Source organism: Saccopteryx bilineata, chromosome 5 (assembly GCF_036850765.1).
Source record: "Saccopteryx bilineata isolate mSacBil1 chromosome 5, mSacBil1_pri_phased_curated, whole genome shotgun sequence".
Classification (NCBI taxonomy): Eukaryota; Metazoa; Chordata; class Mammalia; order Chiroptera; family Emballonuridae; genus Saccopteryx; species Saccopteryx bilineata.
Window position 1 is genome coordinate 211454360 of NC_089494.1, and position 12762 is coordinate 211467121.

General features: G+C 48.6%; 1 protein-coding gene across 1 annotated transcript in view; it reads left to right on the forward strand.

Moving 5' to 3' along the window:
- GC (GC vitamin D binding protein) overlaps positions 1-378 on the forward strand; it is a 42810-nt gene extending 42432 nt beyond the window's left edge. Inside the window, exon 13 of the mRNA XM_066280768.1 lies at positions 215-378. The gene's annotated coding sequence lies outside the window, so the exon portion shown is untranslated. The remainder of the gene's footprint in view (positions 1-214) is intronic.
- Positions 379-12762: the final 12384 nt, after the last annotated feature.

Sequence of the window (12762 nt, forward strand, 5' to 3'; positions counted from 1 at the left end):
ATAATGTACCTTAGTGTAAGTGATGGCTTTATATGCAGGTCTTGGCGATTTCCTCCAGTTTTTATTATGGATTCGTTCAGTGGGCCACAGTGGATCTATGGGTTGTGCTAAACAGGTTTATCTTTAAACATAAAATAACTTGACTGTTAAGCAGTAGTATAATTGTTGCTCCTTAACTCCATTTTTCTAACATTTATTTTTATTATTCTCATAGACTTGCAGCTGGAACCATCCAGGAAATGATATCTGAGGCCTAACCTAGGCAGAACCAGAGCTCCTGGGAAGACAACTAGGAACTCCCTGATGTTTATTGGCTACAGTACCTTTACAGTGATAAGTATGATGACTTGGTGTCAAAATAAATTGAAATATAATGCAGGCCAGAAAAGTTCCTGAGGATGATGTGACGATGCTGGCCTTCAGCACTGCTCCCATGATTTTCACAAAGATGCGACGATGGGCAGCCTTCGCTACACGAGCCCCTGCTGAGTTTTAGATCTCTGCTGTGTCTCCCTGAAAGATTCACAACTTTAAGCATCCACTTTACAATTCCCAACACACCAAGCTCCATTCCTTGATTGCCTCTCAGGTTTAGGTACTATTAAGGAAAATTAGCCAGCCCCCCCACCATAATTAGCCTAAGGTAGCTCACTTCCAAAACAAAATAACAAAACAGAATACCTCTTGCTCCCAGCTGCAAACTGTATGGCCTTGATTAGGTAGTATCTGCCTTGCAAAAAATCCTTGTGGTCTGAACAACTCTATTTTACTAAAGATGTCTCCTAAGCACAATTTATTGAAAGTTCTAAAAACATCTTGATTTCAATTTGATATATATATGTACACACACACACACATACATACACTGTAAGTGATATTCTATTTGCTTTCTTCTTCCACAGAAAATGAAGGTGTTCTATCTTAATATATTTTGCTTTGAAAGAAAGATATTTTCAGAATAAACAACTCTGTGAAACCAATACAAACCAAGGAAAACCTATATTTATAGCTAATTGCCTCAAGGGATTTGAGTTCATCCAATGGTAGATATAAAGTTATATGTAGAGATGAAACATTTTATAGCAAATATCACTGGAGTTACATTAACCAAAATCATCCCTGGTCACTCCTTAAAATTCTAAGTTCCTGTAGGGACCTTTTCATTAACTAAGCCGAAGTCAAATGCCCAAGACCTTAGCTGCCAGAAACAGAAATAAAATACTTGCTTCTCACAGCTTCATTAGAAGATACAGTGCTACCTCCCACAGAGACTTCAAAATATGAAAATAATCTCAAATAGGGAAGATCATCAGATGCTGTAATGCAGGAGGTCAAGGCCAGGGAGGTTCACACTGGATTCGGGCAGACGACAAAGGAACCACAGAGCTGAAAGGCGTTGGACCACTCCTGTTTATTGCATGGTAGGGACAGCAGGCGAGTGTACGATCAGGAAAACCACTCCTAGCAGTGGCAGTTGGTGAGTAAACAGGGGGAGTGCCCCAGAGAAAGTATTTGTAGCCTCATATAGGCTATGCGTGCACACACAAGTGGCTTTCTGCCAAGTGTTTCCATCACTAATTAGGCCAAGTGATTGCAGCTGGAAAACAAGAGAGCAAGCCTAACTGCAGCCTTTCCTTTACAATACACCCCTTTAGGGTTGCATGCCTCACAATCTATGCACCAGGTATCTTCCACGATGGTCCCTGTGCGAGGAATGAGGTAGATTGCATCCATATCCTACAGAAACAGTAGAGACTACAGCGACATACTACTAAGGCACAAGCTATACTGAAAATGATAATCAAGATGGTGCGCCAGCCCACCACTAAAGACGCCCATCGTTCTTGGAGGGGGTCCCTGGTTTGGGGCTCCACCTCCTGGGTCTGCTCCAAGGCCTGGCTTACAATGTCTACCGAAGTATTTGCCAGCACTAAGCTATGGACAAAAAGAGAGAGTTGTAAGCGGCACCAAGAGAGGCAAATCTTTCCCTTCTGGCAGAATACAGGCCAGAGTTTTGTCTGCAGACAGAACAGTAGTTGGTACTAAAGGCCCCCCTGAGCAGGCATACCAAACCTTATTGGCCTGTACACCAGGATCTGCTGGTTCTGTGTGCAGCAAAATGGGAGAACTCATTATGGGCCATAAAGAAATTACAAAGGTGCCCTTCATAATTCTGTCTCCCTGAGTACTCAAGGGATAATACACTTCTATCTTAGGCGGCCAGGTGCCAATGGCCGAGGGAGTTGACTGGAGGCCCACATCTAGCCCCCTACACCATGGTGCCAACAAGGCTACTCATTGTAGGTGGGGAGCCTGTATAGTTCAGGGCCATGTCCGTTGAAGCTGTTGGCATTTAGGGAGGGCTGTTGTGGCAGGCAAGAGCTCATTTGCCCTGCCGCCCAAAGCCTGGCTTGAGTAAGGTGTCCTTGGTGTGTATCTGCAACTGGATGGGAGCAGCTGTGCAGCGCAAGAGGGCCTCCGCCAGAGCTGGGACCCCCTGTTGAAGTCTCTCATTCAAAATTCAGAGTACTGTCCACAAGCAGTGTGTCCATCCAGCAAGAAAACCGATGTCCCCTTCTTGTCACAGCCCCTGTTTCAAGAGTCCATTATACTGCTCAATGATACCAGTGGCCTGTGGGTGGTAGGGAACATGGTACTTACAGTCCACACTCAGGTCTTGAGTCCATTGCTTCACCAACAAAACAGTGAAATGGGTACCACTGTCACTTTCAAGAACTAATGGCCACCCTTAGACAACACAGGGGCAGTCCAGAGCCTGTATGACTGCCCTCTGCTCTGGGTTATGAGTAGAGTAAGCAAGTGAGGCAGCAAGCAGACTGGTGGCAGTATCTACATAGGTGACCACAACACTGGTACCCCTACAACTTTGGTAAGGGTCTAATGACATCTACCTGCCACCATGCTAGCAGAACATGACCTCTCTGGATCTGTCCAGGTGACACCAGTTGTCTCAAAGGGTGCTCCTTGGAACACTGCACACGGGTTCCAAGCTGCAAGTACTTCTGCGTGGGATGCAGGCAAGTTCCACGTCTGAACTGGAGCCCGCATAGTTTTCTGCCCCACATGGAGCAGATGCCAGTGGAGCCATATCACCTGTGGGTTCAGTCTCCAACTATCACAATTTTTTAAATGTTTATTTATTGATTTTAGTGAGCAAAGAAGGGAGAGAGAGAGAGTGACAGAAACATTGATCTGTTCCTGTATGTGCCCTGACTGGAGGTCAAACCAGCAACCTCTGCACTTCGGGACAATACTCTTTAACCAGCCAAATTATCTGGCCATGGTGAACCATCACAACTTCGCCAAGGTCTCTGCTTCGTCATTCCCAGGATGAGCTAGAGAGGTGTGCCTGTGGCATAATATACCATCACCTGTTTCTGGTGTTCTACTTCCCATAAGTCCTGTCACATGGCCTGACCCCACATAGTGGACAGTCATTACCATCCACTAGTTAACATGCCAAGCAACTATCCAAAGGATCAATCCATAGTGTACAGCCCAGTTGTCTGTGCAAATCACCAAAGGTGAAGGTTCGTTACAGGCAACTATCCATACAGCTCTTAGTTCCGCCCATTGGCTGCTTTGGCCTGTGCCTATGTTCATCCAGTCTTAGCAGCCAAACGGAAGGCTCTGGCCATCCACCTGGAAGGTTGGCTGCTGCTAGAGCCATCAGTATACCAGGCATCCTCGGGGATGGGCACCTGCATCTCCTGGTATGGACTGACTTCAGTTTCTGCCTTTTGAGCCCTAATCACACCTGACTCTAGATTACGTAGGTGAAAGGATACAAGACTTCCTGCAGTTCTGCCCTAAACAGGCTGGTGCTAGGAGCACAGTGTTGTAAGTATGTACCTCACTTGGCCATGGTGGAGGTTTGGGCTGTACTGCTACGTGGTTTCATTGCCCAACCTCTCATCCATCCTGCCATGGGGTATGTTGTCCTGTCCATAACCAGAGTTGTGGTTGTAATACTCTCAGTGGCTTGGAGGGCAGCATACACAGCTGCCAACTGTTTCTCCACTAATGATTATGAACTTCATCCTCTTTCCACAACTGGGACCAAAACCCAACAGGTTGCTGTAAGCATTCTGTCCATTGCTACAAGTCCCAACCAAACCCCTCAGAGGTTACATGGATATCAAGTTCACAGGGTGTGGCGAGGTCAGATACATTCAAGGCCTGTCACCTTGACAGCTCTCTTAGCTGCTGCAAAAACACCTTGTGCCTGCTCAGTCCAATCCCAGTGAACCCCTTCCAAGTAAGGTTATATATGGGGTGCAGTAACCGAGCCAAGTGTTGTATCAATGCTCACCAATACCCCAACAGACCTAGAAATTCCTGTTAACTGCCTTAAAGTAATGGGCACAGGGAACACCTCGATCTTATCTATTACTGCCTCAGGGATAACTTTTGTCTTACCTGATCAAATAACCCTCAGGAACTTGACAGATAACCCAGGTCATTGTACTTTGCCCTCGTTGACCACCGAGCCACATGCTTTCAAATAGGACAACAGGGTAGGGACTGCTTGCTCCAATTCTGGAAGAGAATACTAGTTAGCCTAATATCATCAATGAAATGATACATACGAACCACTGCTGGCTGTTTTCATTTAGCCAGGTCAGCAGCCACACAAGGTGGGGCTATGCAAATAGCCCTGCAGTAACACTATAAAGGTCCATTGCCATCCTTCCCAAGTAAGGGCAAATTGGTTTTTATTCTTTGCAGCTATATCAATATAGAAAAAGGCATTAGCCCAATCTGCTACAAGTGGTATGTCTCCAACGCATGGCTTAGTAGCCGATCCGTCAGGTCAGCTATAGAGAGAACAGTAGTGTGAAAAGGGGGGGACAAGTTTATTAAGTTCTCTGTAATCTGTCATTCACTAGGTTCCATCTGGCTTGTGCACAGAGCACACTGGGGTGTGGTAAGTTCTGCGCACTGGCAGGATGATCCCTGTAAGGCCAGGAGCCGTCATCGTGACCATTCACATGCAGGTTCCCATTGGATTCGGGCAGGCGATAAAGAAATAGCGGAGTCAGAGGATGGGGGGCCATCCTATTTATTGGTGTCTCACCAAGACAGGCAAACCACAAAAGAAGACAAGGGAAAAGCAGAAAACCAGCTCTTCCCATGAAGGGCAAGGGATCAGAGGAGCCCCTGCAATTGTGATAGCAGGAACTGTGTGTCTGAGCTCCTGGTCTGTCCCACTTTATAGTGTAGAAAACCAAAATCCCTTAATCCAATATACAAACAAGGAAGTCTCCAATACAAAGTCACTTATCCAAGGCATAATTGTATTCCTCATGAGAGTGCACCACCCAGATCATACAATCAGTCAAGGGTGTGGGGAAAAGCTTAGTCCCAAAACCAAACCCCAGGCTACAACGACCTGGCCTGCTTATAGCCTGTCCCCCACACCCATTATAAGTCACAAGCGAGCAAACATATATATCATGTTTACAAACTTATTTGACCAACATTCCACCCCTTTTGCTCGCTTTACAATCTAAACCACAGGCATCTTCCACGATGGTCACTGTGCAAAGAGTAGGATACATTGCATAAACAGAAATAGTACCAACTACAGCAATAGGATTAACAGATCAAAAACTATGGGCGAAATGAGAGAGCTGTCAGTGGCACCAAGAGAGGCAAATCTTTTCCCTCTGGCAGAATACAGGCCAGAGTTTTATCTGCAGACAGCACTGTAGCTGGCACCAGAGGCCGCCCTGAGCGGGCGTACCAAACCTTATTGGCCAATACACCAGCATCTGCTGGTTCTATGTGTAGTAAAATAGGGGAACTCATTATTGGCCATAAAGAAATCACAAAGGTGCCCTTCAAAATGCTGTCCCCTTGAGCACTCAAGGGATAATACACTTCTACCTTAGGTGGCCAGGTGCTGGTTGCCCAAGGAGTTAACTGGAGGTCCACCTCTAACCCCTTTCCCCATGGTGCCAACAAGGCCACCCATCTCAGATGGGGGGCCTGTACAGTCCAGGGCCAAGTCCATTGAAGCCGTTGTCCTTTCAGGAGGGCTGTTGGAGCAGGTAAGAGCACGTTGCCCTGCTGTCTGAAACCTGGCTTGAGTAAAATGTCCTTAGTGCGTATCTGCAACTGAATAGGGGCAGCTGTCCGATGCAGGAGGGCCTCTACTGGAGCTGGGCTTCCCCGTCGAGGTCGCTCATTCAAAATCCGAAGTACTGTCCATAAGCGGCGTGTCCATCCAGTAAGAGAGCCGGTGCCCCCCTCCTGTCGCAGTCCCTGCTTTAAGAGTCCATTATAACGCTCAATGATGCCAGCAGCCTGGGGGTGGTAGGGAACATGGTACTTCCAGTCCACCCCCAGCTTTTGAGCCCATTGCCTCACCGTTGAAACAGTAAAGTGGGTACCATTGTCACTTTCAAGGACCAGCGGTCGCCCGTATGCAGCACTCAGGCGGTCCAGAGCCTGTATGACTGCCCTCTGGTCAGGGTTACGAGCGGGGTAAGCAGCAAGCAGCCCGGTGGCAGTATCTACACAAGTGACTGCATACTGGTACCCTTCTGACTTTGGTAAGGGTCCAATGATGTCTATCTGCCATCGTGTCAGTGGGACATGACCCCTCTGGATCTGTCCAGGTGACACCAGTGGTCTCCGAGGGTGTTCCTTGGAACATACTGCACATTGCTCACAGGCTGCAAGTACCTCTGCATAGGACACAGGCAAGTTCCAAGCCTTAACCGTAGCCCACATAGTTTTCTGTCCTGCATGGAGCAGGCGCCGGTGGAGCCACTGTGCCACATCACCTGCAGGTGCAGTCTCCAACCATCGCACCCTTGCCAACGTATCTGCCTCATCATTCCCAGGATGGGCTAGAGGGGCATGCCCTGTGACATGATATACTGTCACCTGCTTCTGGTGTCCTATTTCCCATAAGTCCTGCCAAATGGCCTGACCCCATAATGGACGGTGCATTACCATCCACTGGTTAATGTGCCAAGTAGCAATCCAAAGGGTCAGTCCACGATAGACAGCCCAACTGTCAGTACAGATCACCAGAGGGGAAGGTTCATTATGGGCAACTAGCCAAACAGCTCTTAATTCTGCCCATTGGCTGCTTTGGCCTGTACCCGTGTCCATCCAAATAGTCTCAGTGGCCGGATGGAAGGCGATAGCCGTCCATTTGGCAGGTTGGCCCCTGCTGGAACCATCAGTATACCAGGCATCTTCGGGGATGGGCACCTGCCCCTCCTGGTAAGGACTGACCTCAGGTTCTGCCTCCTGAGCCCCAGTTGCACCTGACTCTAAGGTCGCATAGGTGACTGGACCCAAGACCTCCTGCAGTTCTGCCCTCAATGGGCTGGTGCTAAGAGCACAGCGTTGTTGCAGATAGGCACCCCACTTGGCCAGGGTAGACATTTGGGCCATACCACTACGTGGTTTAGTTGCCCAATCTCTCACCCATCCAGCTATAGGATATGTTGTTTTGACTGTAACTGGTGTTGTGGTTGTAATACTCTCAGTTGCCAGGAGGGCAGCATACACAGCTGCCAGCTGCTTCTCTACTAATGAGTAACGAACTTCAGCACCTTTCCACAATTGGGACCAAAATCCAATAGGTTGCCGTAGGTGCTCTGTCCGCTGCCACAAGCCCCATCCAAACCCCTCCGAGGTTACATGAACATCCAGCTCACAGGGCCTGGCAGGATCAAACACATTCAAGGCCTGTGCCACCTTGACAGCTCTCTTAGCAGCTGCAAATGAACCTTGCGCCTGCTCAGTCCAATCCCAGCGAACCCCCTTTCGAATAAGGTTGTACAAGGGGCGTAGTAACTGGGCCAAATGCGGTATAAATGCTCGCCAATACCCCAACAAACCTAAGAATTCCTATAACTGTTTTACCGTAGTGGGCACGGGGTATGCTTGAATCTTATCTATAACTGCGTCAGGGATAACTTTTGTCTTACCCGACCAGACAACTCCCAAGAATTTAACAGATAACCCAGGTCCTTGTAATTTGTTCTCGTTAACTGCCCAGCCACATGCTTTCAAATGGGATAGCAGGGTAGGGACTGCTTGCTCCAATTCTGAAAGAGAATCACTAGTTAGCATAATATCATCAATATAATGGTACATGCGGACTACCTCTGGCTGTTTCCATTTAGCCAGGTCAGCAGCCACCAGCCCATGGAACAAGGTGGGGCTATGCAAATAGCCCTGGGGTAACACTGTAAAGGTCCATTGTCTCCCTTCCCAACTGAAGGCAAATTGGTCTTGACTCTCTGCGGCTATATCAATAGAGAAAAAAGCATTGGCCAAGTCTGCCACAAAGTGGTATGTCCCCAACTCATGGCTTAGCCGATCCATCATGTTAGCTATCGAGGGAACAGCAGCGTGCAAAGGGGGAACAACTTTATTAAGTTCCCTGTAATCTACTGTCATTCTCCAGGTTCCATCCGCTTTGCGCACAGGCCATACTGGGGAGTTGTAAGGACTGTGTGCTGGCCGGATGATCCCCACCTTTTCTAGTTCAAGGATTGTCCCTGTGACTTCTTCATAACCACCTGGCAGGCGGTACTGCTTGGTGTTAGTCACACGCCGAGGGATGGGTAATTGCAAAGGGGAATGTGATGCATGTCCCCGCAATACTGCCTTCACAACCCTGATCCGCAGCCGGAACTCCCCAGCTGTAGTTTCCAACCACAGTCCTTGCAAGACATCTACCCCCAAAATATATTCAGGAATAGGAGATACATACAACTTATATGGCTTAGGAGGCAGTCTCCCTATCCCCAATGGAATAGTTATTGGCTTCACTTGGACAGTTTGGCCCCCATAACCGTCAATGGCCACTGGGGTCCCAGCAAACCGCTCTGGGTTTCCATAGAGAAGGGAACATTCTGCACCTGTATCCACCAAGGCCAACACCTGTTGTACGTTGGAAGGGGACCAGTGGATAGCCAGTTCCACATGTGGCCTCCGGTCCCCGCCCATCCCCGTTAGACGGGTCCCTCGGCCTTTTTCCTATTCAAACTGGTACAATGGGTCTTGGGAGTTCCCCTCTCCCTCGGCTGTCTCTATCATATAATCTTGTAACCGAGCTGTGCGCGCACCAAACGTTTTATTGGTAGCTGCTGGGGCCTTTCGTCTCAGTGGCTGGAACTTCTGTTCTGGTTTAAGCTGCCGCCAAAGCTCCAAAAGAATTTTATTAGACTGGCCATCCAATTTCCCCTTATCTGCTCCAGCCGCAATCAAGTCTACCCACATCTGCGTTCGGGTAACCTTTACAGGCCCGTTTCCCTTGTTAGTTGGGGGGGAAACATAGGCAGCAGCCCTCACTGCTTTATGATCCTGAGCGACCTCCAGCTCTCCCAAATCTGCTACCATCTGTGTAACTGCATTGATGGGCTGCCCCACATAGGGGCCCAAGATAGCCACAAGTGACCCAAAAAGGGCTGACGGGGCACTAGCAAGGACAAATTCCCTCATTTTGGCCGTAAACACTTCTTCGTCTGGCCCACGAGACCCAGGGTTGAAAACAGCATTCTTCATACCTAGTTCTCGAAGGACCTTTACTAACTCACCGTAGCACTGCCACCGACTCATTGCCCCCGGCAGTTCTCCAGCATTCTGCCAGACCATACGAATGGCAGCCATCACCCATTCTAATAGGGTATGGTCTCCTGGGTTGCCATGGCAGTTCTGAAGACGCTGCCTCAAGGAAGAGTGTGTGGTAATGGCGGCCAATTTCTCCATCTCTGTTCCGGAGAGCATGATGCCATCCACCCCTATATCCCATAATCGTAGTAACCAGGCTACCAGGGATTCAGTAGGTTTCTGCCTAAATTGTGCCCCCAACTCCATCAGCTCTGCCTGGGTATAGAGCCGGACCACAGAGTGTTCCATTACCTGGGCAGGAGGCTGTGGCTGCCCCTGAGGGACTCTTTGTTGCTGGGTTTTTACCTTCTTGGCGACAACTGGTCGGGCTCTCAGTGTGCGTATGGCAGCTTCAGCCTGAGCCTTCTCATCCTCAGAAGAGGAGTCGCAAGCGCCTGCTCCTGCTGACTCAAAGCCAATCCACCGGCACGGATGCTGCTGCTCCTTTGGTGACCGTTTAGGCTCCTGTGGCTGCTGGCTTTTGGCCAGAAGCTGAGACTCGAGCTCTTGAATCCGGAGTTGTTTCTCCAACAACTGCCGGTGAAGACGTTCAGCTTCCAGGGTAAACTGCAACTCTCGAACCCGTAATTCCTTCTCCAGTGCTCGCTCCAGTTCCAGCCTTTTCTGCCGTTCTGTTTGCAATTCATGCTGAAGCTTTTGACCTCAGGCAGTTTCCTCTTGAGTAAAAAACATGTAGCCCATGGCCCCTAAAAGGACAGCCATGGGGAGCCAGAGCAGCAACCAGTACTCTATCCCACCCATCAAGGGTGGTGGCTCCATACCAATCTCTGAATCCTGCCGGAAACTACGCCAGTTGTAAGGCCAGGAGCCGTCATCGTGACCATTCACATGCAGGTTCCCATTGGATTCGGGCAGGCGATAAAGAAATGGCGGAGTCAGAGGATGGGGGGCCATCCTATTTATTGGTGTCTCACCAAGACAGGCAAACCACAAAAGAAGACAAGGGAAAAGCAGAAAACCAGCTCTTCCCATGAAGGGCAAGGGATCAGGGGAGCCCCTGCAATTGTGATAGCAGGAACTGTGTGTCTGAGCTCCTGGTCTGTCCCACTTTATAGTGTAGAAAACCAAAATCCCTTAATCCAATATACAAACAAGGAAGTCTCCAATACAAAGTCACTTATCCAAGGCATAATTGTATTCCTCATGAGAGTGCACCACCCAGATCATACAATCAGTCAAGGGTGTGGGGAAAAGCTTAGTCCCAAAACCAAATCTCAGGCTACAGCAACCTGGCCTGCTTATAGCCTGTCCCCCACACCCATTATAAGTCACAAGCGAGCAAACATATATATCATGTTTACAAACTTATTTGACCAACAATCCCCTTTTCTAGTTTAAGAATCGTCCTTGTGATTTCTTCATGACAGTCTGGCAGGCAGTACTACTTTGCGTTAGTCATGTGCCAGGAAATGGGTAGTTGCAAAGGGGGATGTGCTGTGTACCCTACCACACCACCTTCCCAACCTGGATCTGCAGGGAGAACTCCCTGGTTGTGGTTTTCAACCACAGTCCTTATAAGGCATCTATCCCCAAACTATACTGCTCACAACAATTAGGGAATATTACAAAATGAATATGAAGCAATCAAATATTCCCTACTTTTTGTGAGCAGTATATATTAAGGGATAGGGAGTACATATATCTTATCTAGCTTAGGAAGCAGTCTTCCTCCCCCAGTGGAATAGTTATTGACTTCACCTGAATCGTGTGGCCCCCACTAACTGTCAATGGCCACCGGGTTCCAGGGAACCACTCTGGGATCCCACAGAGTAGGGAACATTCTGCACCTGTATCTACTAAGGTCAACATCTGCTGCATATTAGAAGGTGACCAATGAATTGCCAATTCCACATGGGGCCTCCAATCCCTGCTCATTCCTGTTAGATGGGTCCCTCAACCTCCCCCTATTCAAACTGGAACAATGGGGGTTGGGGATCCTCCTCTCCCTCAGCTTCTTCCAACATGTAATATTGCAGCCGTGTGGCATGGGCAATGACCATTTTCTTGGCGGCTGCTTCCAATATGTAATCTTGCAACCATGTGGTGCAGATGCCAACTGTTTTCTTGGCAGCTGCTGGGGCTGCTCATTTCCCTTTCTTTTTCAGCAGCTGGAACTTCTGTTCTGGCTTAATCTGCTGCCAAAGCTCTAAAAGGACTTTATTGGATTTGTCATCTAATTTTTTCTTATCTTCCCTAGCCATAATCAAATCTACCCACATCTGTGCTCAAGTAACCTTCACAGGTCTGGTTCCCTTGTTAGTTGGGGGGGGGGGGAGCACAGGCAGCAGTGCTCACACCCTTACAGTGCCACACTGCTTCTTCCTCCCCCAAATCTGCCATCATCTATGTAATAGCATTCATGGGCTGCCCCACAAAGGGGCCCAAGACAGCCACCAGTGATCTACAAAGGGCAGAAGGGGTGCTCTGAAGAATAAGGTCCCCCATCCCTGCTGTAAATACTTCCTCATTTGGCCCATGGGACCACAAGTTGAAAACAACATTCCTCATAACCAGTTCCCAGAGGACCTGCTGCAACTCAGTATATGACTGCCATCAACTCACTGCCCTTAGTAAGTCTCTGGCATTCTGCGAGACCATAAAAATGGCAGCTACCACCCATTCTAATAGGGTATGATTTCCTAGGTTGTCATGGCACTTCTGAAGATGCTACTACCTCAGGAGGAGTGCATAGTGATGGCAGCTAATTTCTTCATCTCTGCTCTGGAGAGTATGATACCATACACCTCTATATTCCACAACCATAGCAACCAAGCTGCCAGAGACTTGGTGGGTTTCTGCCTGGATTTTGTCCCTAACTCCAACAACTCTGTCTAGGTGTAGGGCCAGAACACAGAGTGCTCCACTACTTGTGGAGGGGGGTGTGCCTGCCCCGAGGCACCCTCTGCTGCTGGGTTTCACCTTCTGAGTGACCACCAATCAGGCTCTGGGTCTGCCAAAGGCAGTTTCAGCCCAAATCTCCTCATCAGAGGAGGAGGAATTGGAGATAGATGACTGCAGACTCAGTGCTACTCCACTGGCACAAATGTAGCTTCTCTTCCAGTACCATTTGGCATCCTC